General features: G+C 49.1%; 1 protein-coding gene across 2 annotated transcripts in view; it reads right to left on the bottom strand.

Moving 5' to 3' along the window:
* LRFN2 (leucine rich repeat and fibronectin type III domain containing 2) overlaps positions 1-23,604 on the bottom strand; it is a 191,402-nt gene that overhangs the window by 73,772 nt on the left and 94,026 nt on the right. Inside the window, exon 1 of one of the 2 annotated variants that reach the window (XM_039854285.1) lies at positions 663-725. The exons of the other annotated variant lie outside the window; for it this stretch is intronic. The gene's annotated coding sequence lies outside the window, so the exon portion shown is untranslated. Of the gene's footprint in view, positions 1-662; positions 726-23,604 lie in introns of those variants that run through there. 2 annotated transcript variants of the gene reach the window in all.

The following is a 23,604-nucleotide window of genomic DNA, read 5'->3' as shown; positions in this document are numbered from 1 at the left end:
TGCCCCAGTCTAAAAGGGATGTCAGACCTGATATCTGCTCCCTCTTATAATGACAGAAAAGACCTAGTCTTTGCCACAGGCAGCACCCAATCTAACGAGGGTAGACAGCCTCTGCTTCAGGAATCTCCAAATCTGAAATGCGACACTCAGTCCCTAATCTTAGATCCCTAAACTCTGGCCTCAGGGAACCCCTACTGAAAGGAGATAAAGTACACTTACAGGGTATCTGTCACAAGCCAGTGCAATATGTCACAAGTGGAGAAGCATATACTATGCTCATTAAGTAATGAGTCGCCTAAATCAGACATAGAGTGAGAGTCACTTTGCAAACCCTTCCACTCATCCAACCATAAAACTTGCTCATGACTTTTTCAGTGGACCACATGTGTTATTAAACTAGAATGAGAGGTTTCCTGTCTATTCCAAAAGCTCAACTGTCATTAAACTCGAATGAGAGGATTCCTGTCTATTCCAAAAGCTCAACTGTCATTAATTCCGAGGATTCAGAGATGAACCTCTTTGAATCTGGCCTCTGCCTTCCAGAAATTCCCAGTCCAGCGTCAGAAACAGATAGGTGAACAAGTCCTCCCACCACTGCCCTTCCTCCCTTCCCCCACACACCGGAGGTCCTGTAATGCCCTCTTTATATCTTCCATCCTTACCGGCTAAAGGGCTTGCCTTGGCCATTCTTGCAATCTGTGCCCGGTACAGAGTCCAGCCCCAAAGTGGGTGCTCAAAAATTATTTGCTGTATTTAAAACACAGTGAGGCAGGGATCAGTACACTATTTTTTATACCTTTCTGTATGCCTAAAACATTCATAATTTAAGGAAAAAAAAAACCATGGTGAGAAAGGCATGTACTAAAACCCCATAGAAAAGAAAGCAAAGGAATACAGCCAAGGTTCAAGGTAATGGGGGATTCAGATTGGGAGGTGGCAGGTAGGGGTATAGGATGAGATGAAACTGGGCTCCGATGTAGATTATGGTCAAGCTGTTTTTTGGATGGGGAATTTTTACTTACTGATTCTATTAGTAAAGAAAACTAACTAAATATCCAAATAAAAAATGGGTTATATAAGACCAATGAAATGTGATAATAAATCAGGCCTGGGTACTGGAAGTCCAAAGAGAAAAAAATTATCGCAAAAATAATACTAATGAAGGAGTGGACAAAGTGCTGAGGAACAAAGAGAGGGCTTATCTGTGCCTATGGCAGGGCTTGGCGGGTAGGGGGCATGGGGACATAGCACAGGAAAGCTACACTACCTTGCTCCCTTTCCATCTCTACTCCTTACTCTCATCCTCTCAGGTTAAGCTCTCCTCCTCTCTAGTTTCATCTGAAAAATGAAAATAATGTGGGCTTACCTTTCTTCCTGGCCAATTTTGAAGTGCACTGAGGTGACATGTGCAGGGGAAATTGAGGAGGGACAGGAGCTTACCTGAGATAACCATCGTGTGGACTGAATGGTGCCCCAGCCTCCTAAATTAAGTCTATCTCCTAAACTGCCAAACCTGCGAATATGGCTTTATTTGGAAAAAGGGTCTTTAAAGAGGTAATTTAATTAAGGCGATAAATTCACCTTGGATTATGCAGATGGGCCCAAAATACAGTGACAAGTGTCCACATAAGAGACAGAATAGGAAAGGATACAAAGACATGGAGAAGAAGGCCAGGTGAAGACAGAAGCAGACATTGGAGTCACACATCCAGGAACCAAGGAACACCTGGAGCCACCAGCAGCTGGAGGGGGCAGGAAGTATTCTCCCCCAGAACCTTTGGAGGAAGCATCACACCAGCACCTTGATTTCAGACTCCTGGCCTCCAGAACTGTGAGAGAACAATTTCTATTGTTTTAAGCCACCCAGTTTGAGGTAATTTGTTACAGCAGCCCCAGGAAACAAATAAAACCTTCATCTTTGGTGTTCCTGCTATTTACTCTCCAGGAGTCCACCTCTTCTCCAATCCCCCCTCTGCTTTGCTCTGATGCCTGGGGGGCTGGGCCCTAGTGACTGCATTTCTCAGACTCCCTTTCTCTCTTGGGGTTGGTCACTGGATGGCACCCACAGGAGACTGGAGACTGGCGGAGAGCAAGATCAGGGTGTTTCTCCCACCACCCTGCCATGGCGCCTGCTTCACGGCGATTCTGGCAGCGTTTGCTTCCTATGGTTACAGCCTCTCTCGCTGGCTGCAGCTCTTAGTGGTATTTCTGCTCCCCGCAACCCTGGCTCTGCCCTGCCAGCCCCAGGTCTGGTGACCGCTTCCTGCCTTATAGTGCCCCTGTTAGATTCCCGTCCCCTGTCTACACCCCTGTAAAGAGTCCCTTCACTCATCTCTTTAGTTAACATGGGAGTTAGTCATCCACTTGCAGCTGGGTCCCTGCCAGCCACAGTGTCCACTTGCCTTACAGACTGGTCACCCCAGAGGCAGACTCTTCTGTTTGTATTTTTACCAGTCATAGCCTCACAGCTGTCAGAGTTTTCTTTCTAGACAATCAAATTAGATGATCATGGGCTCCCTGGTACCTGAAGCATGTGTCTGGGCCTCAGTTTCTTCAACTGTCACCCATCCTCTCATCTCTGCAGAACTCCACCTAGGATTTCCCTGCTCCAGCCACTTGGTCCCCTGAGGCATGTAGGCCCAGGAAAGGGGAAATCATAGGCGTGGGTGTGCATCTAAGGAAACATGCCCTTCCTCTCCCACCTCCCCTTGCAATAGACACCAACAGTGAAATGGTACCAAGAGTTTTTGATTTAATGAACAATTTAAGAGGGCATTTTCTGTCTGCTTCCAGACAAATTCCCTGCAGGAGGGAGAGAGAGGGAGAAATTCAGAAGGCTGAGCAGCCAGCAGCTCTTGGCCTGTGGTGACCTCCTAACCCCCACCCCATCCCAACACCTCCAGTCTCGGCCCCTGCATCCTCCTCTTGCCTTGGACACTTACTTTCACTGTTCAGCTCTGACATGTGCAACTGTCAGGCCTGGTGCCCACCTCCAGGGAGCACTAGGGGTGGGGGTAGAACATGAGAGGCAAGGGACAGGGTGGGTGTGGGGCTGCACCTCAGATACCACCTGGAGTGTCAGAGCTGGTGATAATGTCAGAGCTACCCCAGCCAACTCTCACCCTACAGATGAGGCTGAGGACCAGGGATAGGGTAGACTTCTCAGTGACTCTAGAACTGGAGCCAAGGCAAGAGGGTACCGGGTGACAAGTTTGGGTCTCCACATCCAAATGACTTTTCCAAAAATTCAGACTGTCGGAAGATGAGTCTGGCCTCTTGGAAAAGTAATGAGCATCCCGTCATTGCATGTATTTAAATGAAGGCTGCGCTGTCGTGATTCGGGAATGCTGTTATGGGGAGCTCTGTAAAGGATGCAATACTCTGACTGCTAAAATCTCTCCCTAATACACTCAAACTAGCCTATGAGAGGTGATGTGGTGTGGAGTCAAAAGGCCAGACTCTGGAGGCAGCTGGCCTGGGTTTAAGTCCCTGTTTTGTAATTGCCTTGGCCTGGGGCAACTCACTGAAGCCCCCTGCTGTAAAATGGGGATGAATATAACAGCACCCCCTCAAAAGGCTGTTGTTTCATTTTCTATGACATTAAGAGAGGTGCCCTGGACTAGGTGGCTTGTCACACACCTACAGCCAGAATATACTTGTCCTTAGGAAAGAGGTGAACAGGAGACCTCGTCCTTGTAAGACGAGGCCCACAAGTGGGTGCCCAAGTACCCAACGGAGGTGATGCCCACCTATTCACACTTATTTAGTTATTCTTATGTCCCCAAGTATCCCACATGCTGGTAGGCATGGTCACAGGGACCTAACCACTTGCACAAATGGATGCCCAGCCTACATACGGGTTCAAAGATAAACGTGTGTGTGTGTGTGTGTGTGTGCGCGCGCGCGCGCACTAGCATGTGCATGTGTGTGTACACACACAGAGGGTAAAGACAACCAAGATAAAAACACTTGAATCTTCCCCACCTCTCCCCTGCCCCTTCCCTGTCTGCTACCCAACTTCCCTCTGCCCTCCCCCCAGCCTCTTCAATTTCTCTTGTTTCTTTCCTTCCCTAGGGCTGGATGGTTGTCTCCAGGTCAAAACAACTGGTGGATTCCACAAATTCAGGGATCTACCAGGTAGGTTTTGTGAAAACCAGGAATCTAAAGATTTATTCTTGCAATGGGAGAAGAACCCCTTTGCCTGCCTGAACTTTTCACTTTTCCACCTGCTGAGTTGGAACCTGAAGACCCAGAACTGTTGGCCACAGCAGTGACTCAGCAGAAGTAGAAGGACTTGAGGGCACATGAAGCAGGGATCCACTGTGGTCATTTTTAGTCGGATGAGGATTCCTGGGTGTCCTGTTAAAATGACCTTTGGAAAAGACTTGTGGAGTACTACTTTGTTCCCCACACAGCTTCTAGATGTACCCGCTCCTCTGGAAGCCTGCCAGCATTCATGCGCTTTCCTCCTCCCGATGCAGGCATTGTTACAAGTCACTGAAGACACTGCATCCTGCGGTTCCAAGGAGATCCTGTGGGGAGCCCTGGTTGTGTTATGACTCTGAGCATCATTTGACACAAGGATATTACTTTTTCCCCCTCAGCTTCCACACTTCCTGTGGCTGCCCCTCCCTCACTTCACGTACCCTTGTAGGCTGACAGGAAAAATCATGTCATTCCCCAAACCTCATTTTCATTGACTTTCAACTTCTCATGACTGCAATTCTCCTTGGCCTGGAATCTCCTGTCTCTTCCCACCCTGGCGTTCACACCCTTCATTCACTCTGGGCTGCATCCTCCAGCTTATCTTTAAGCAGCTGTTTCTCAGGCTGTCACAGAAACGAGTCTCAGTGGGTGAGATGCAGTGACAGAAGTCCGCTCTGTGCCACCAGAGGACACACAACACACACCTGACCCATCCCTGCCCCTCCGAGTCTGAATCCCCCACTTCTTCTCAAGGCAACTCACATCTTATCTTCCCAGTCCCAGGCCTCTGTGTCCCCTCCTCTACCTTCTTTCTCCTCAAGAAAAGTGACCTCCTGGACCCCAGCTCCAGGGCTCCACTCTACTGGGTGGTGGCCAGGACTGAGGGTTATAAACTGACACGCAACCCCCAGCTGCTGCCCCTTGGCGAGGAGACCGGTTAAGCATCTCAGGTAACATCATGCTTCCTCTCAGCTTAAATGTCAAGTCTTTGGAAAGCTCTTAAAAAGGAGACAGTGTGTGTCAGACTAGAAAGTGCCTCTGCTTCAAAGTCAGAAAAACCTGGGTGTAAACTCCAGCCCAGCCATCTGCTATCTGTGTTAGAAAAGTGACATATCCCACCTGGTCCTCCATTTCCTCACCCGAACCTTGGAAATCATAACGGCCAACACTCGCAGAGTGCCAGGCATGGTTCCAAGGCATCATAGATACTAATTCATTTCATCCTTAAGACAACCTAGAAGGTGATGAGGAAACTGAGGCACTAAGTGGTTAAATCACCTGCCCAGGAATATGGAACTAGAAAGTGGCTGTCTGGATCTGCTGTGCCCCGAATCACTATCACGCTCTGCCTCTCACACATCACCTTCGAGTTCACTGGGATGCAAACACCTAGCTATTCCCTGGCACACAGCAGGCACTCAATAAATACAAGATGGTCTCATCATTGTTGGTAATTTAGACATGGGGTCTCCAGGTGGGACGATAGGTGAAGGGAGGGAAAGTCTCAAACTGGAAAAGGGAGAGCTGGGCACTTGCAGGTAAGTCATAACTCTTCTGCATTTGTTTCCTTGGGCTGCCATACCAAATGGCCATAAACTAAGTGGCTTAAAACAATAGAAATATATTCTTGCATAGTCTTGGAGGCCAGAAGCCTGAAATCAAGGTGTAGGCAGTGCCAGCCTCCCTCTGAAGGCTCTAGGGAAGAATCCTTCCATGCCTTTTCCAAATTCTAGTGCCTCCTCAAAATCCTTCGTATTCCTTAGCTTGTGGCTGCATCACCCCAATCTCTGCCTCTGTCTTCACATGGCTGTCTTCTCTGTGCCTCTTTGCATCATGTGAAGTGTGAAGAAATGATGCCCTTTTTGTATCTTATGAGGACACCCATTTTGGGATTAGGGCCAAGCTTAACCCTAGATGGTTTCCTCTCGAGATCCTTTATTCCAAATAAGGTCACATTCTGAGGTTCTAGATGGACTTGGCTTTTAGGGGATGCTATTCAACCCACTACATACTCTGCATACTCTTTTGGCCCCAGTTTCTGCCTCTTAAAAAGAAAGGACGGTGCTAAGGGACCCTGTGTTCTTCTGGGTCTTTGAGGAAGATGAGTGTTGCACCATGTCAGTCACCCTGAGGCAGGATGGCCAGTAGTGGAGACAGTCCCAGCTGCCCTCTCACTCTCATGGTTTCTGGAGACTGGAAGTTCAGGAGGAAACTGCCACGTGCACCCCACACATGGAAGAGGAGTTGCAGAGGTCAGCGTGGGCCCCAGAATGAGTGGAAGCCTACGTCTGGGCTGGACTGGCCTGGGCTGGGGACGCCAGTACCAGTGCTGACACTGCGAGCCAGCCTTTGACTGATTACTGCAGCTGTACTGCTCAAAGATGACAGCAGGCCCAAAAGAGAATTTCAGGCAGACCAGGATTTGAGCCCAGCAAAGTCCCTGGAGGGAAGGCGGAGAAGAAAGGATTTGGGGATTCCACACAGTACCCTAGACAAGCACGGGCTGGCCTCCCACCAGTAGCTGGCTCCTGCATGAAGCTGAAAGCTGAGCCATGTGCATGGGACAAAGAGTGAGGATAAACATGGCAGGATCCCAGTCCTTGGGGGCTGACGGGATGCTGTGAAGGGTGAGGAATGTGCGCAGGTGGGGGCACACAAAATGCTCTGGATATTATCAGCACTGGCGACTAAGAGGTTATCTTTGTTTTAATGAGAAGGTTTGATGGAAGTATAGGGGATGAGGATGATAAGGCTGAGCAAGGGGCCCCTGATTTCTTCCCCAAGTGCTAAGACTAAGACTCTCCTCACAGATGCTTTTTTTAAAATTAATGTGTAGTCGACATACAAGATTACATTACTTTCAGGTGTACAATATAGTGATTTGACATTTTTATGTCTTATGATGTGATCACCACAGTGAGTCTAGTAACTGTCTGTCACCGTAAAAAGTTATTATGATACTATTGACTATATTCCCCATGTTCATTACATCCCCTTGACTTATTCATTTTATAAAGGACAGTTTATACTTCTTGATCCTCTTTTCTTTTCCACCCATCCCTCCACCCCACCCCTGACAATCAGCAGTTTGTTCTCTGTATCTATGAGTCTGTTTCTGTTTTATTTTGTTTGTTTGTTTTAGATTTCACATATAAGTGACATCATATGTTATTTCTCTATCTGAATTGTTTCACTTAGCTAGTTGCTTTTTTGAAAAATGGTTTCATGTCCCTTATTTTGTGTCTCCTCACTCATGGGCTGCCCCACCATTTTGCACATCTCAGAGGGGCCCTTCTCATGTCTCCTAGGTCGTCAGCACCCCTGGAGTGTGCCTCCTCTGAGATGGGTCTATCGGTCCCAGGTTACAGAAGGGGAAACTGAGGTTCAAAGAGGATTGGTGACTTTCTCCAAAACGCACAGCTAATCAAAGGTAGGGCTCGGAGGACCATCCAAGGATTTAGAATCACACCAAGTGGGCTGCCCCAGTGACATATTGTAACTTTCCAGGGCCCTTGGCATGTTTGCCTGTGTGGGCTCCTTCCTCCATAAAAAAATATTAAGAAGTATATTTTAGGATTATGTTGGTATAAAGATGAATATAACCCAGGACAGATTAAAAATTAAAATGTTTTCTTCAACCCTAAAAATTCAGAACGAGCCCAACTGGCCCCATGTGGCTTCTGGTGCCTCTTACTCTCTGGCCTCAGCCTGGCTTGGTGCTGCTCTGCCCAGGGGACCACCCTGCTCTGCTAGGTGCTGGATCATCACATATCCAAGCCCTTCCGCTCTTCAGATTTATCACAGTCCCCTGAGATGGTGCCTGCCTCCTATATGCCCAGTACATTTCTCCAGCTCACCTGTTTCAAGCAGTCTTCTTTGATAACACAGGCCTACAAGGAACCCCCACTAGAAATTCCCTTTGTACAAAACCATCTCAAAATTCCCCTTGAACCAGCCTCGCTGTAAGTCTTGAAGACAGGGTCCTGCCCTCTTGTGGACACCACCTCCCACGCACACCAGCAAAAGCCTGGTTCATAGCTAGGCACATAGGAGCCCCCTGAGTTCTGAGTTAGCAGGGGCAGCCCCTAGGCCAGATGCTTTGAAGCACCTGCTTGGATATCTTGTTAATTCCCCTTCTTTCTACCTGGCAAACTCGTATACATCCTCCAAAGCCTCAGCTCATCTCCTGCCTCCGGAAGCCCTCCTTTACCCTTTCAGAAGGAATCCACCTCTCCCCATGTCTACTCCCCCTAGTTTCTAGTGCATGCCTGACTCAAGTTTTACTTGGCCGTTGTCCCTCAATACTGGGCTCTCCTGACAGCAGGGCCCAGGAGTCATTGGTGGCCCGATGGCCCATACGCATTGGAAGTAGAGTCAGGATCAGCATCTTGTTTCCAGACTGCCTGGCATGGACCCTGAGGACCGTCGCATGTCTGGTTCCCCAGAATCTCTTCATTAATTAAAATCACTGCCAGCTCTTGACAATTGGGAAATGGGTTATCTAGGTCAGTGGTCCTCATTCCTGACTTACGAGAAGCTTTTACAAAATTTCAATGCTTGGTCTTCCAGCAGATCAATTACATCAGAAATTCTAGGGATGGGAGCTGGAATCAGTATTTTGGGGACTTTTTAAAAGGCTCTTCAGGTAATTCTAATTATCAGTGAGGTGGAAAAGCACTCAGATAGCTGGTAGGTTTTTTCATCAAAGGTGTTTCCCTTTTATTCTCATGATGTCTTTGTTTTGGCTCATTTCCTGAGTCAAGGAATCTCCTGGAAGCTAGCTGGGAAGAGGCTGATGGCTCTTAGAACTGATGGGCGGATCTCGAGGGATGGTGTGAACTGGCTGCCTGCCTCCAACAAGGTAATCACCATTGTCTGTGGTCCCCTGTGAAAAACAAAACTCAGAAAGGTTAGGTGTCTTTCACAAGGTCACATAGCTAACAGACGGCAGAGCTGAATTCATAAGTCAGGTTCTATCGACAGATGATTGGCGCTGAGCTGGGGCAGAGGGGTTTGCATGAGGGGACAAATGAGTCTTGGGGATGATGTGAAACGCGCTTTTCCCCAGCACCCATCAGCCTCCCCACCCGGTGCTACAGAGCTGTTCATGCTCTGTTTCCCTCGGTAAAGATTCCCCGGCCACGTCTAAGTAGCCGGCTTTGGGCACGTCCTGTCATCTCCTCCCGGTAAACACACCCCTAGCTGGAGCCTCACGCTCTTCATTCCCTGTCCCTTCCAAAGCATTTTGCTCTAAGAGGTCCACGAAAAGCTCTTTAGCAGCCGAGACTTTATGGCATCCATGCCCCTCTTTGGGGACCCAATGCTCCTCTTCAAGTCCGGAATGAAGAGATGTTTAATTTATCAGACAATGCTACAAGATGTTGTTTACATGCACACAGGATGTAACACAGATGCAGCAAACCATGAATATCATAAACCTGTTTGTGGTTTCTCCTCTGTGTGATAATTAAAGAGACATTTTGGGTCACACATACAAAGTGGCATTATAGAGATGGGAAACCACAGGCATAAGCTGGTGCAAGAGGATGAAATGTCCTGTGCCAGGATCCAGACCCACCCCATTGCCCTCTTCTTCTCAGGTAGCATGGCAGAGTGTCCCTCTACCCTGCACACCATTCCTCCTCCTGTCCCTAACTCCTGAGTTGGGGGTTGAGACCATAATCTGTACAATTATCTTATTCAGTCTTCATAATAACTCTAGGAAACAAATGCTATTATTGACCCATTTTACAGATAAAAAACAATAACATTGTCATCATTATTATTACTGTCATGGTTAGTATTTCTGTAGTTACTCTGTGCCAAGCTCTAAGTCTTTCACACATATCAATTCACTTAATCCTTGCAACAGCCCTGTGAATAGGTACAATTATTATCTTCGTTGTATAGACAGGGGCACTAAGAAACAGAGAAGTTGAGTAATTTGCTCAGAGTCACACAGCTTGAAAGCAGAAGTTTGAAAATCATTCATTCATTTGTTGAATGAGAACAACCGAAAATTCAGGGGCAAATGGTAGAAACGTAGCTCCATCCTCACATCCTTACATCCCTCACGGAGCAGGCAAATTAATTAGCCTGCTGAGCATCCTCAGCTGAACAGCAGCTGGGCCAGGACTTAAGCTAGGCCCTTGGTTCTCTGAATTCAGTATAAGTCCTGCTAAACCATGTGTGTGTATGTGTGTACATGCACATATTTGTAGTGTGCAATAGAACAATTCTGAAATTTATTATATACTGATACTTTTAATTTGGAATTAGCCACTGTGTTTACCTATCTGGCTGATCAGACAGTAGGTCTCAAATATACTAATGGAATTAAAATGAATTGAATCCAGTGTGGTTTCCTTCCCTAGACTTCTACAGACCGGAGCTGTAGAAATAGTACACGCTGAGGAGTCAGTATAGACAGATAGTTGAAGGGCAGACTCTAGAATTTTGTTTGGCTCAAGACTACGTTCCTACACGTACCATCTGGGAAACCTTGGGCAAACTGCTTAACTTCTCTGTGCCACAGTTTTCTCATTGTAAAGGGAGATGAGGATGGTTCCCACCTCCCAGGATTAAATGAATAGAAAGCACTTAGAACAATGCCTGGCACAGAGCACTCAACAAATTACAGCTATCGCCATCATCATTACAATTACTAGGACATGTGTCTCTCACTCTTTGTGCCGAAGCACACTTGGGAATATTTGCTTTCCTCAAACTAACAATTGGTAAAAATGCAGAGGAGGTTGTCAGACTTCTCACTCCTGAACTGATGGTGGATACAGTGACCAGGGCACTGGGCCTACAAGATAGGACACATGAATTCTACATAGGATAAGACGTTTCCCCCACTGGGGCCTCAGTTTCCCATCTGTAAAATAGGGAGTTTGCCATATAACTTTCTAAGATCCCCTCTAGCTCTCACTTTCTAGAATTTCTAGGAGTCGTCTCCTGTCTTCTTCTTGCTATGAGTACCTCGTGCTGCTAGGAGGATCCTGAGGGGTGCTCTGGGTAGGGGGCACTTTGGGTCAGGGGGCCATAAACCTGAGTCCATGTTACTAAAACCATGTGGAGCACAACTCTCAATTTACAGATAAAAAAGCTGAAACCCAAAGTGGGAAGAGTGATGGGACTGGCCTGGGGGTGAGGTCGCTGGCTCTCTGTCCTCACCACAGAGCCCATCTGGGCTTCAGGGTGGTTGAGGACTGTGCCAAGGTCACGCTTTGATGAAAGGTGGACCCTGAATTTTAACAGTACCTCATCTGGCTCCACATTCCTCTTCTCTCCACCATTGGAGGAGGGCGGGGTGGGCGGGGGGCGGGCGGCAGGCTCTGCCAGCCCCTAGGAATTTGTGCTGCTGTGAAATAAGTTTAGGACAATTGTTTTTACTTAGAACTTGTGATTGTTTTTTGCTTGTAGGAAAATTTCAAAGACTCTTAAGAATTGATGTTTGGGTAGAGACATGTACTTACTCACCTTCTCTAGGCCCACATATGGAAGCCTCATGGCCTAGTAGAAAGAAAAAAAGTAAACACTGATTTGGTGCTTGCTGTGTAGCAGGCTCTGTTTTAGGAGCTTTGCATATATTGCAAAGGTTAGAACATAGCACTGGGTTAGTATTTTTATTGTTGTTTTTCAGATGTAGAAACAAAGGCCTGAAAGGTGATCTCACACAGCTAGATACTGAGAAAGCTGGGATTTAGTCCCACTTATCTGGCCAGGAGTTCAAGCTCTTATTCACTGTCTAGGCTGCCCCCTAAGTCAGGGATAGAGTCTTAGAGCTGGATGACCTTAGCTTTCCCCACTTCCTCTTTCCCCCGCCCCGCCACTTTCCACCCCTGACCTATGGATGTTGCCGTTTTCCCCTTAAGGACTGGATCTCTGAAGGCAGGGCGTCTCCTCCCACATGCTTGCGGCGTGCACCCAGGGCCTGAAGCATCTGGGGGGCCTGGTGTACCCGGGATATGGTCCGTGGCTCCACCTTGGGCATGAACCCAGGACCTTCTGAACGTAAAGCATATGTGCTAACCACTACACTATGGAGCCACACCTAGATGACCTTAGCTTTGAAGCCTGACTCTGACCAGCTCACTGTGTGGCTTTCAGTGAGTCCCTTGCCCTCTCTGGGCCTCACATTCCTCCCCTGGAAATAAAGATAAGAGTTACCGTACAACATTGTGATTGGGAACTATGGATTGTACATACAATAAAGTCTCAGACTGGCCCTGGTGGGACAGAAGCACTTGCTAAGTGGTAGGTATTACTCATGATTTAAAGGAATATCGGACTGCTGACTGGGCACTTACTGCAAAACCTAATTACTCTGAAATTCATAGTAACTAAGATGATCTTAAAATATGGAGGGAAGGTTAAAAAATAAATTCTGGGGAAACATCCACAGAGGACTTTTCTAGATACTCACATGTTATTTGCAGCCGCCATGCTAATCTGATGAGTCACCAGTTGCTGATGGGTCCCTGACACGTAAGTGTCTGGGAGAAGTCAGGGCTTCTGAGGGCTTGGCTTTGTCAGGAAGGGAACTACTTTTTGAAAAGCAGTCTCTAGTTCATACTCTCATCAATGCAGACAGGTCCTCCCCTGAGGATCGAAATCAGTTTGCTTTGGATTTGCTTGTTTTTCTTGCTCAGAAGCCTAGAAATGCCATGGATAGAAAGCGCCTTGGAAAAACCGAGGCCCATGGAATCTGGATGTGCATCCAGGTCTCAGGGTAGCCTGAAAAGGCAGACCTAAGGAGAGAAGGCTCTCCTCCCCTCCCTGCCAGACACTTTTGGCATGTGTTGGAGGACCTTGGGGAGAGATTAGGGTGACAGTGTCCAGATCTGAGAGGTCCCTATGTGCAGGGGTGGGAGATGGGGTGGCTAAGAACTCAGTCCCACAATCCAGCTATCCAAAGCCTCAGTTGCACAGCCCAAAAGTGATACAGAAATCTTGTAGTGCCAGGTAAGACCAAGCCATTATTGTTCGAATTGTTTTACTTACACTAACTCATTTACTTATTCTAACAACCCAGAGAGGTCATTATTACTGTTGTCCCCATTTCATAGTGAGGAAATCAAGGCATGGTCTTGCTGACCAGTTTTCCCAAGCAACTAGAAGGGATGTTAGGGTTGTAAAGTCAGGCAGTGTGACTCTGGGGTCCGAACTTTTATTCCATGTGCCTCTTAGATGCCATGTAGATAAAGGGGTTACTTTCAGGCAGGGATGGGTAGGATGGGACATGAAAAATCTCCTTGGCCTCTGAAATTGCCTTATCCAGGTCTGAAGAGGATTTCTCTGCTGGTCATTTGGTAGGTCCTGCATAGAACCAGACCTGACGACAAGCACCGTGGAGGTTCTCTAGTTCTCAAAACAAGTTCTGGAAGTCAGAGGGTATGTAGACTGGCATCGGGAGAGGATGCCGAAGCCTAGAGGTCCTGACACCCACAAGGAGGAGCCTCCATCACTTCCTCAGGGGTTAAACCACATCCTCTCCTCTGGGGCTCCTGCCTCTGACACCCACCCACCCACCTGCCCAGCCTTCCACAGCTCTCCCCAAGGTCCTCACTTCACCTCCTGGTAAAGGGTGTAAAGACAGCAAATAAAATCTCCAAACTTGTCCTTTTGCTTTTTCAAAGATGTCACAGGTCTGTGGTTGCCATGACGACACCTGCCAGCCCTCTGAAGTTGGTGCTCAGCTCCCTTCAGCGGCCTTGACAGCCTCCCCCAGTGCTCCCTCCTCCTGCCCACTTCTCTACCCAGCCCATCTCAGGGCTTCCCCCCAACCCCCACAGATCCCCAGGCCCAGCCTCCCATTTCTCCTAGCCAGGCAGGCTCAGATGCTATGGGCAGAGTGGGAGACTTCTAAGGCTGAGGTGGAGAAGAACTTCAGAGGAAACTGGCACACAGGCAGGTAAGTGATAGTAATGAGCTCCCGGGTGGCACAAGCCTGTCAGGAATACCCAGATATGACTGAACTAACTACCCGAAGGGGCCATGCCCACTCCACAGCTGGCTCCCTGTCCTGCTGCAGCCTCTGTCCTATCTGCTCCCCTAGCCTTTCCCCTGTCCTTTGAGACCTCTCTTCTTCCACCAAAGCCCAGAAGGCTTCCAGGATGGTTGCGAAGGAATCTGTGAAAACTGATCAGCCTGACCCTGGGCAAGTTATTTCATCTCTCAGAGCCTCACTTTCCTCGTCTGCAAAGTGGGTGACTAAGACTTACCTTGAGGGTTACTGCCTGTCATCTTCTCCACTGCCCTCCCCGCCCTGTCTCCTCTCCACCCCTCCCTTCCAGGCTTTTCTAGTAATGCAGCAGTAGAGCCGGCAGTACCCTTACAGCCTCCACCTTGAGTTCACTCATTCTTCCTGGGATCACAGGGCTTCTTGGGGAAGGTGGGGATGAGTGATGCTTGGTCTCCAGAATGGACAGCCTTGACTTCTGGTGGGAAGCCAATGAGAGCACAAGAGCAATAATGGCAATGGACACCACTTATTGAGCACTTAACAACGTGCCGGACTCGATTTGAGGCGTTCTCCACAAATCAGCTCATTGAATTGTCACATAACCCCATGAGGTGCTTACTACTGCCATGCTCATTTTATATCCAGAGAAACCAAGGCCCAGAGTAGCAGGAAAAGAGGAACAGAAGTTCCATGATGTGGGCCAGAAAGGGGAGAAGGAAGAGGACACCTGGCAGCTTAGAGGCACAAGCAGGGTCTTCCTTTCCCTTCTTCTTCTCAGGTCTCAGTTAGCCTTGAGATGGGTTCTGCCATTATATCCCAAATACCCCTGAGGAATATCTGAACCTTGAAAGCATCATTGGTCCAAGTTCAATGTCACCCACAGAGCCTCCCCCACCGCCCTCTTCCCAAGCCTCTCAGCCTGCTGGCTCAGAGAGGATGGCCATCTTCCTCCACTCTCCCTGCCAGGAGTGGGGCCATCTCAGCATGCACAGTGAACAGAATTCTCAATCTCCTTTGGAAAAACCATTACCAAGAGGTTAAGTGAGAGGCTTCCAGTCCACATGCCAACTCCAGAGGCCTGGGGACTGGCCCACCTCTTCTCATCTGTGAGGCTACACCAACTGCCACTGTCAGGGAGACGATCTCATCTGGGAGCAAGGATTTCCTATCAGGCAGACAGCAGTCTCCGACAAGGATAAAGTGTAATGACAGGTCAGAGGACAGAGATAGCTGAGAGCTCTCATTTCTGGAGGCCTCTACCCAGTTACTGCTCCTCAGTGTTTTTCTCCACTTCCTGGCCATTCTCTAATTCTCTTCTATTTGACCACAGGCCTGAACTGAGGAGAGAGGCCTCCCCTCTCCTTGCTTTATTCTGCCCCCACCTTCTGAGTCCCAGAGTGTCTCTCCTAGTAGCTTCTCTAGACGGCTAGGCTATTGCCATACACACCAGCTATCTGGGGAACTCAAGAAAAAAGCAGATCCTGATTCAGGAGGTTTGGGTGGGGCCAGAAATGCTGCATTTCTAGCTGTCTGGACATAATATGGGAGCAGTGAGGGCTTAAATGACCCAGGACCACTTCCTAAAATCAGACTTTGAGAGCTAAGGCTCTGGGGCTCTTTGGGACCACATACGGCCCTCCCTAGGACTTCTTCTGGGATCTCTCCTTCAGGAACTAGGCACAGACAGTTGTTCTCAGCTGCTGCTTGCCAGTCATACAGGACTGCCCATGAGCACGCTCAAACTAAGACCATGGGCTTCGAGCCATGAAATATAGCATCTGGTCCCTGCCCTGGCGAAACAAAGTCCTTGCAGACCCCATTAGCCCTCGCCATTGGCAAGCATGCCCAGGTGAGGGCTGCCCAGGTGAGTGCACTCTGTCATCCACACTTGTTCCTCAGCCTGATCACACAGAAGCCGACAGAGATCAGGAGAAAAGAAAAAGCTCAGAGAAGACACAATGAGAGTCCACACATAACCTTGGCTACTATAAAAGACTTCAGGTGAGGATCTGAGGGTCACAGTGAATCACTAACAAAAGAGGCCAAGAATAGATAAAACCTTGCATTTGCTCTGCACATCGCACTCCAACCTCGTGCAGGAAAGGCCATCGACCCACATCCTCTGTGTTTATTCTTCTAACTACAAAATGGGTATTTCTCAGCCAGGTCTTATCTAGAAAAGCTTTCAACCATCAAGCCAAGAGAGTCTGTGTGCACCCAGCCATAGGAGAGTGGACCAGATGACATCTCAAGGTCACTCCCAAGTCAGATAGTCCCTACTATCTCCTGGGCATCATGGAGACAAAAAGCCTCCTCCTGACCGCATTTCGCAGTTTTGGCTTTGATTAAATCTTGAGATTAATTTTTCCCAGTGACACAGATTATGGCCTGGAAGCCATAATCTCTTTAGGAGTTGCACATGTTTATGAGAGTGAGAGGATGCTTAATGCTGCAGTTAAAATGCTAAGCTGAATAATCAGTTCATTAGAAATTTACTCAATATGTTTGCTGTCTGCAGCTGGGCCCCACTCCCCTGGACAGAGATAAATCAGCAAACAATGCAGCTAGTGACGAGATAAACTCTACCATTGATAGCAATGCTCAGAAATGACCTGACCTAGAGCAGAAGTCTCTGGCCCAGCACCCTGCAAAGTCTTGGACCAGCCCCGGCTGCTGATCAGAGCTGGGAGAGAACACTTGGTTCTCATGGGCTGACCGGCTGGAATGTCTTAGTTTAAGTTCCCCCAGAAGGAGACTCTGAGATGAGAATTGGAGAACACATAGTTTATTTGGGAGTTGGTCCCTGAAAACACTGAGAGAGGCACAGGGGTTGTGAGATGGGGAAGAAAAGGCAGCCAATAAAAGGTGTGTTACTACGGAAGTTACAGTGATGGACAACTGGAGCTCAATCCCACAGGAACCTCTGGGCGACTGTGTAGGACTCACATAGAGTTCTCCTTGCTGAGGGGTGAGGGCGCTGGGATACGAGTGCCCATCAGCCACTGTCTGAGGGCTGCTCCAGTGATAAAATTCCCTAGGACTTCTTGCCTGTGTATGTCCCCAGAGTAGAGCATGCTCCAGGGGCCAGAGAAAGTCCTCAAGTCAAAGATGTAGGTGGAGGAAGTGGAAGCTGGTACGAACTGAAATGGTGGAGTCAGGGGGAGATAGTGTCCACTCCACAGAGGGTAGGCAGAACCCAGTAGGACTGCAACTCCCACGAGAGTGATCTTAGAAGAAACATGGACTAATGAGTTTCACTTGCTGATCTCGCAAGGAGAGCTGAATGCATCTGTGAAAAGGGTAGGACCTGAGCCCCAAAGCACAGGGTGGGACCATGAGCCCCAAAGCACTGGGCAGGAGGTCGGAAGACTTGCCGAGCACTCTCTGGGTGGAGAACGGCCAACAGAAGCGCCCTGTGGTTAGGAGGGGGCTGCCTCATTTGAAATTTTAATAAATCATCTGGAAGAGGGAGTACACAGGGAGAGATGGAAATCTGCAAATGGCACTAAGTTTTTTGGGGGAAATGAAATGTCAAGCCAATAGGGATACACTACAGAATCCCACAAGGGTGTGTGTGAGTGGGCAGAAAAGTGACAGATGAGATTCAGTGTGGGCAAGTGTAAGATAGTGTATTTAAAGACGAATATCTCAAACTCTATAGGACTTCCTTCTGAGATGATACATGCCATGGTGGTTTTATTTTAGGAAGAGTAAGTGGGGGGAGGAGAACTGACATTTATGGAGTGGCTACTAGGTGCCAGGTGTTTCATCAGTTTTATTGAATTTTCTGCACATGGAATGAGGAAATGCTGTTCAGAGGGGCAAAGTAAGTTGCCCAAGGCCACATAGCTGGGAAGGGCTGGGGCTGAGATTCTGATTCCATCTGTGTTCTTTCTGTTCCTTTCCCTGAGGACATGAGCCTAATACGTGAAGCAGTCCAAACACCACCAGGAACCAGCCACATTAGGAAGACACTGGAAACACTAGATGTCACTTTTGTTTTGGTCTACCCTTCCTCTCTGGCCTATCTTACCCAGTTTTTTTTGTTGGATTTTTTTTTTCTGGTTTGTTGAACAAAATGGTGATGTGCTCGAGGACATTCTTGGCCCTTTCTTTTCCTTATCTAGGCCCTTTCCTTTGGGGAAATACCACCCTATGTCCGTGAGTTCTGAGCCTAGATGCCCAGCTCTGACTTCACCTTGGGCTCCTCTCAGAATGTCTCCATTGAGATGTTTAGCAGGTATCCCAGACCCAACAAGACCATAAACAAGCTCTTGTCTCCTCTAAAGCCTGCTGCTCCTGCATCTCCCTTATCTCCTTGTCTCAGGAGGTGGCAACTCCATGGAGTCTCCCCTTCTGTCTCTGCATAATGAATGTGTCCCTAGAATGTCAATGGAAGGGAGGGCAGGTAAGTAGGCAGCTGTGAAAGGTGCATGACCTCTCACTTTTGTTAAGATGAGGATGAGAAGGGATGGTTGGAAGTCCAAGGAACCATGAAATAGAAAATAAGAAGTCAGTGGGTTCTATCAGCAAATTCAAGGGTGGTGGGATTAGGGAATGGCTAGGTTTAGGGATCACCTTCCAAAGTGTGGAAAGATACATGATAGGAGCAAACCAAAGGAAGCCTGCAGGCCCACCATCCATGCTGTACTGGGAACTCTGCCCTCCCTTCCCCCACTGTCTGCTTCTCTCTACCTCAGGCCCTCTCTCCCTCTCATCCAGACTCCACTTCTCTATGGCCCCTGGGCTCTAAGGCAGGAAGAAGGTAAGCAGTTTTAGCCACCTACCCTCTGCACCCACTTGCTCCGTAACTATAGCTCTGACGTGGGCTCCAATCCCAGCCTTAAATGGCCTGGAGTGGACAGTGTGGCACCCAGAGCTGCCTGGCTGGTGCACAAGGCAAAGGTTCAGCATATCAGGCCCCAGGACCCACAGTCACAGCAGGGGCCTCTATTCTTCGCCAGCCGGGTTTGGGTAGGGCGGGGGTGGGGAGAGAGGGAGTTGGCTCGAGAAGGAGAGGGGATGGTTCCTCTTGTTATAGGAAGATGAAGCCAAACAAACAGAAAAAAAAATCGTAAAGTCACTGGATTGGAAAATGAGAAAGCAGAGTAAATAGACTCTTGGGAGGCAAATAGGTCTTCCCCACTCTTTGAACAGGAATAAACAGGGAGAAAGCCTGTCAAAAGGGAACTGATGCCAAGGAAGAGGTGGCTTGGCCTGGCCCAGAACACATGTCTTCTCTCCAGCTCAGATCTTCCTTCTCCTGGACCACCAGGTAGCAGGTGCCCACTCTGCTGGCCACCCGCCTGTCCCCTCCCCATCCACACCCTGTTTTCCATTCCCTCTGTCCCACTCCTTCCTGGCACCAGCACCTTCTCTGCCAAGCTGTCCTCTCCTCCACTGAACAAACCTGTGTCTCTCCAAGCCTCACACCCTTGAGAAGCCCTTCTGCATCTCATTTCAGACCCGACTGAGTCACAGCTATATAATAGACCAACCCCCCACCTGTCCCCACATTCCCTGGGCACCTGTCTGCCATTCTATCCCTTGACTGAGCCACCTGCCCAGCCTCTTCTGTCCCATAGAATGTAATCTGTTTCAATATCTCTTCCTCCAGGAAGCCCTCCCTGATCCTTGTTACCCTCAGGTGGGATTAATGCTTCCTCCCAGTACTCATAAGGATTAGAGGTAATTCCAGTTATAGCACAAGCCCCCGGTCTGGTCTGAAGGTGAATGAATCACTCCTGGTATGAAGGAGTCTTGCCTCCTCTGCTTCCTGAAGGTAGGTCCACTTCTGTATCTCCCAAGGCTTCTGGGTGGTAGGTTAGAGACAACTAGGATTAAGAATCATTCTAGGAAGTATGAAATGTTAGGAGCAAACCCACAGAGAGGAACTGACTCAGCCAAACTAATTGATTATGTTCAATTTTGTTCTGTTCTTAAGGTGTTGGAGTAAATAGTCCTTACAGCACAAAGCACATGGCCTGATGTAAACTTCATTCTTTCTATAGATATTTACCATGCATATGCCCCACCCTTCCGCACGTATATACCACTCAACCTCACAGCACACCTGGAGATGGATGGACAACCCCATGAAGCCTGCCTCCACATCACGGCCCTCTCTGTGTCCCTGCTGGTCCACTTTATTGTACTTGAAACTCATTGATGATCTCCCACCAAAATAAAACCCTCACATAACAAAACAACAGAGCACACCTTTCCTCTAAGCTCCGCTCAAATAATCTCCACACTTCAGAGCTCTAAGGGGGCTTGAAATAAATTCATCCAATCTCTTCACAGATGATGAAACAAGCTCAGAGTCGGGCAGTGCCTTTCTGAGGTGGCACAGCTAAGAGTGGCAGAGCCAGGGACACAAAACAGACCTACTGATGCCACCTTGGCCTCACCTGGTAGAGGGAGGCTGTACCCAGAGGAGGAGGCTGGGCATCAAAGACAAGTGAGGAGGGCCCAGGAGATGGGATGGGGAGACAGGTGAGGGCTGCCTTGGGAGGGTGATGAGGAGATGTGGGGAATGGGCTGCAGGTTACACTTAGAGCTCCAAGGAAGCTCCTTCCGCATTCTCCTTGCCTCCTATTGAGATATATGCCTTCCCTCAGGATCTGTCTTACTCCCATATCGTTGGCCCGATTTAGGGGAAAATAACAATTAAAAGGTAGAAAGTAGAAACCAGAAAAAGTGCCTACCCACTGGCTTCTGTCTGTCCATCTGTTTTCATTCACTTTCGCTTTCTGACTCACCCATCTTGCCCACTCTATAGGTACCCCAGACTCCCCACTTGTACCATGTCACCCCCATCTGTTCCTCTGCATGCTGACCTCTGAGTCCACGTCCTATAATCTCTCAGTCCCCCTCTCCTGTCCCATCTGCCCCTCCATCTGCCAGGATTTCCTGGGCAAGCTGTGAATGTACCCACTGGACTTGGTGCCACCCTCCTGGTCCGGAATGGTGTGGGCAGCACAGGGAGGGCCACATCTTGCTGCAAGCCTGGAGCAGGGAGGTCAGTCTGCTAAAGGAGGGAGAAGGGCCCAGTCTGCTGTTTCCGGCAAGCCTGCAGGAGAAGTCAGGCCTGGCGAAACAAACATCCTGTCAGGGTTCCGTGGAGGCCAGGAAGGAAATGGGACCAATTAATTCACATTTGTCTCTCCAGATTGGAGTACAAGTGGGGAGATGGAAGAATTAACCTTTTCAAAAATGTAATTTCATAAAATCATCTCGCTTGGAACAGACTCTCTTGTTATTACTATTATTTATGGCCGTGTCCATGCCTCAGGCCGCCACTGGTGTGGAGAGATGGAGGAGGGGCAGGGAGGCTGCAGCTACCCGATGGAGAGAGGAAAGGCTGACCGGACCATAGCCCGAGTCTCAGGGTTCAATCACAGACACCCCTGGAGCCACCGCGCCCCACACAGGTCCCCTGCAGCTCTTCTGCAGAAGTGCCCCTCACTGGGGCTGAATCTCAGGTCACTCGCAAGACTTGTCACATGAGAATCTTTGCTACTGTGACCCTCCTCGGCTCTGCAGACCCCTCTCTACACTGCCAATTCTCTGCCCTCCTTCTAGTGTGTGAGGTCCCTTAGCAGCTTACCCCTCGTGCCTCGGCCTGCCAAGGCAGGGGCATCAGAGGACCCCACTGCTGGAGACTTGCTCCCAAGCTCAGAGAGCAGGCATTAGGCTCCCTCTGCTGCCCACCTGCCTGGGGTAGGACACACCTTGCCTCCCAAGCCCTCCCTTACCTGCCTATCCTGGCATCCTGTCTGACCTCCCAGCTTTCCTGGTTTCCACTCATCTCAGCCTTGGGTGACACCTCATGTCCTTGACTCCTTCAGAGTCTATGGCTGTCACCTATAAAATGGGGGAGCATACACAGCATGCAGGAGGGACAGCAAGGAGACCAATGTGGCCTTAGGGTGGTGAGACGGGAGAGGAGTGGTATCAGTCAGGATGGAATCATGTAGGGCCTTGTACCCGGTGGAAGGACTTTGGCTTTTACTCTGAGTGAACCGGGGAGCCACTGCAGGATCTGGAGCAGAGGAGGTGTGCGATCTGCCTTATGTTTTCAAAAATTGATGCTTATCTGTTCCCTAGGGTCCCATCTGCTTAAGTGGCTCCATTCTCTCCTCACAAAATCGCCTCTCCTTGGGACCCCATGGACCCTTCTCTTCACTCACACAACAATGTTCACTGGGTGTCCATCTCAGAGTGAGTCTGGAGGGCAGGTAAGAGAATGATGTGCCCTGCCATTGTGGAAGAGACAAGATTCTCTCCCCAGATGCATTTAGAAAGAGGACCAGGTGGGCCTCTGGTGCCCCAGGCCCTGGCTCTACTCTGCCAGTTTGCTGTGTGCCTTTGGGTAAGCAGATTACCCTCCCCGAAGCTGTTTGGACCTTACCATCTATGGTCCCTTCTAGCCAGGCCCTAATTTAGATCAGCAGAGGAGGAGAGGGGCTAGGGCAGGATTTCTCATACAGGAGGGGAGCCCTTACCTGAGTCTCCAAAGCAGATAAAGCTGGGAGGTGAGGTTCCCCCCACCCTTGTCTGCCCCAGACCTTCCTATCCTTCCTGCTCAGGTGCCCCTATAATCCTACAACTACCCCTGCTCCACTGCCCCCAGACCAGCTCCCCTCCCAGCCCCCTGTGTGGCACTGAGCTGGAAGCATATTGAAACTGCCAGGTCAAATCAGATCAGTGTGTGCGACAATTTAACAAAAGATGGATCTGGCCTATGTGTGTGGTTTTTAAATAGAGGTTCCTTGGAGCCGGTTCTTTCACTTAGAATAAAAACAATTGATTATCTTTAGAGCCACTTACTGAGGCTTATCGGCCTCAATACAAAAGGCCTGGAGTTTCCAGGGGCCAGGGTTACTCACCCGCCCATAGGCCTGCAGTGGTCTAGTTCTGGGGTGGGGGAGGGGAGGTGGTGAACATCACAGCATTATAGTTCCAGTGCTGCAGCATGTCAGCCCAGGGCCCCTCCACTGTTGCAGGGGGGCCCGGGGAAGTAGGAACAGGACCCCGGGGCAGGAGGGGCTGAATGTGCCTGGGGGGATGGCCCCTCTGCAGACCCAGACCCAGTTCTAGAGCCTGAAGCAGTCAGAGCAGGAATGCCTGCAATCCAACCATGCCTTTGGGGATGGAGAAGCAAGAGAGGATAGGGGCCACAGGGCACCCTCCCAAGTCACAGCCAAGCTGGCCCCTCGTCCCAGGATCCAGACACTCGGGCAAAGCAAATTCCCTGTCTTGGGGGCGCTTCTAGTCTAGCACTAGTGTGGAATGTGGACAATAACAAGTAAACACACATATTCTGCAATGTCAGGTTGTTATAAGTGCTTCAAGGAAACATAAAGCAGGTCAAAGATTTGGAGGCGAATGAGGAATAAGACATAGGAGCTTTTAGACAGGCAGGC

Source organism: Pteropus medius, unplaced genomic scaffold, assembly GCF_902729225.1.
Source record: "Pteropus medius unplaced genomic scaffold, Ma_sr-lr_union100, whole genome shotgun sequence".
NCBI classification, from domain to species: domain Eukaryota; kingdom Metazoa; phylum Chordata; class Mammalia; order Chiroptera; family Pteropodidae; genus Pteropus; species Pteropus medius.
Note: the sequence above shows the minus strand (reverse complement) of the source record. Positions and strands in the feature narration are given on the sequence as shown.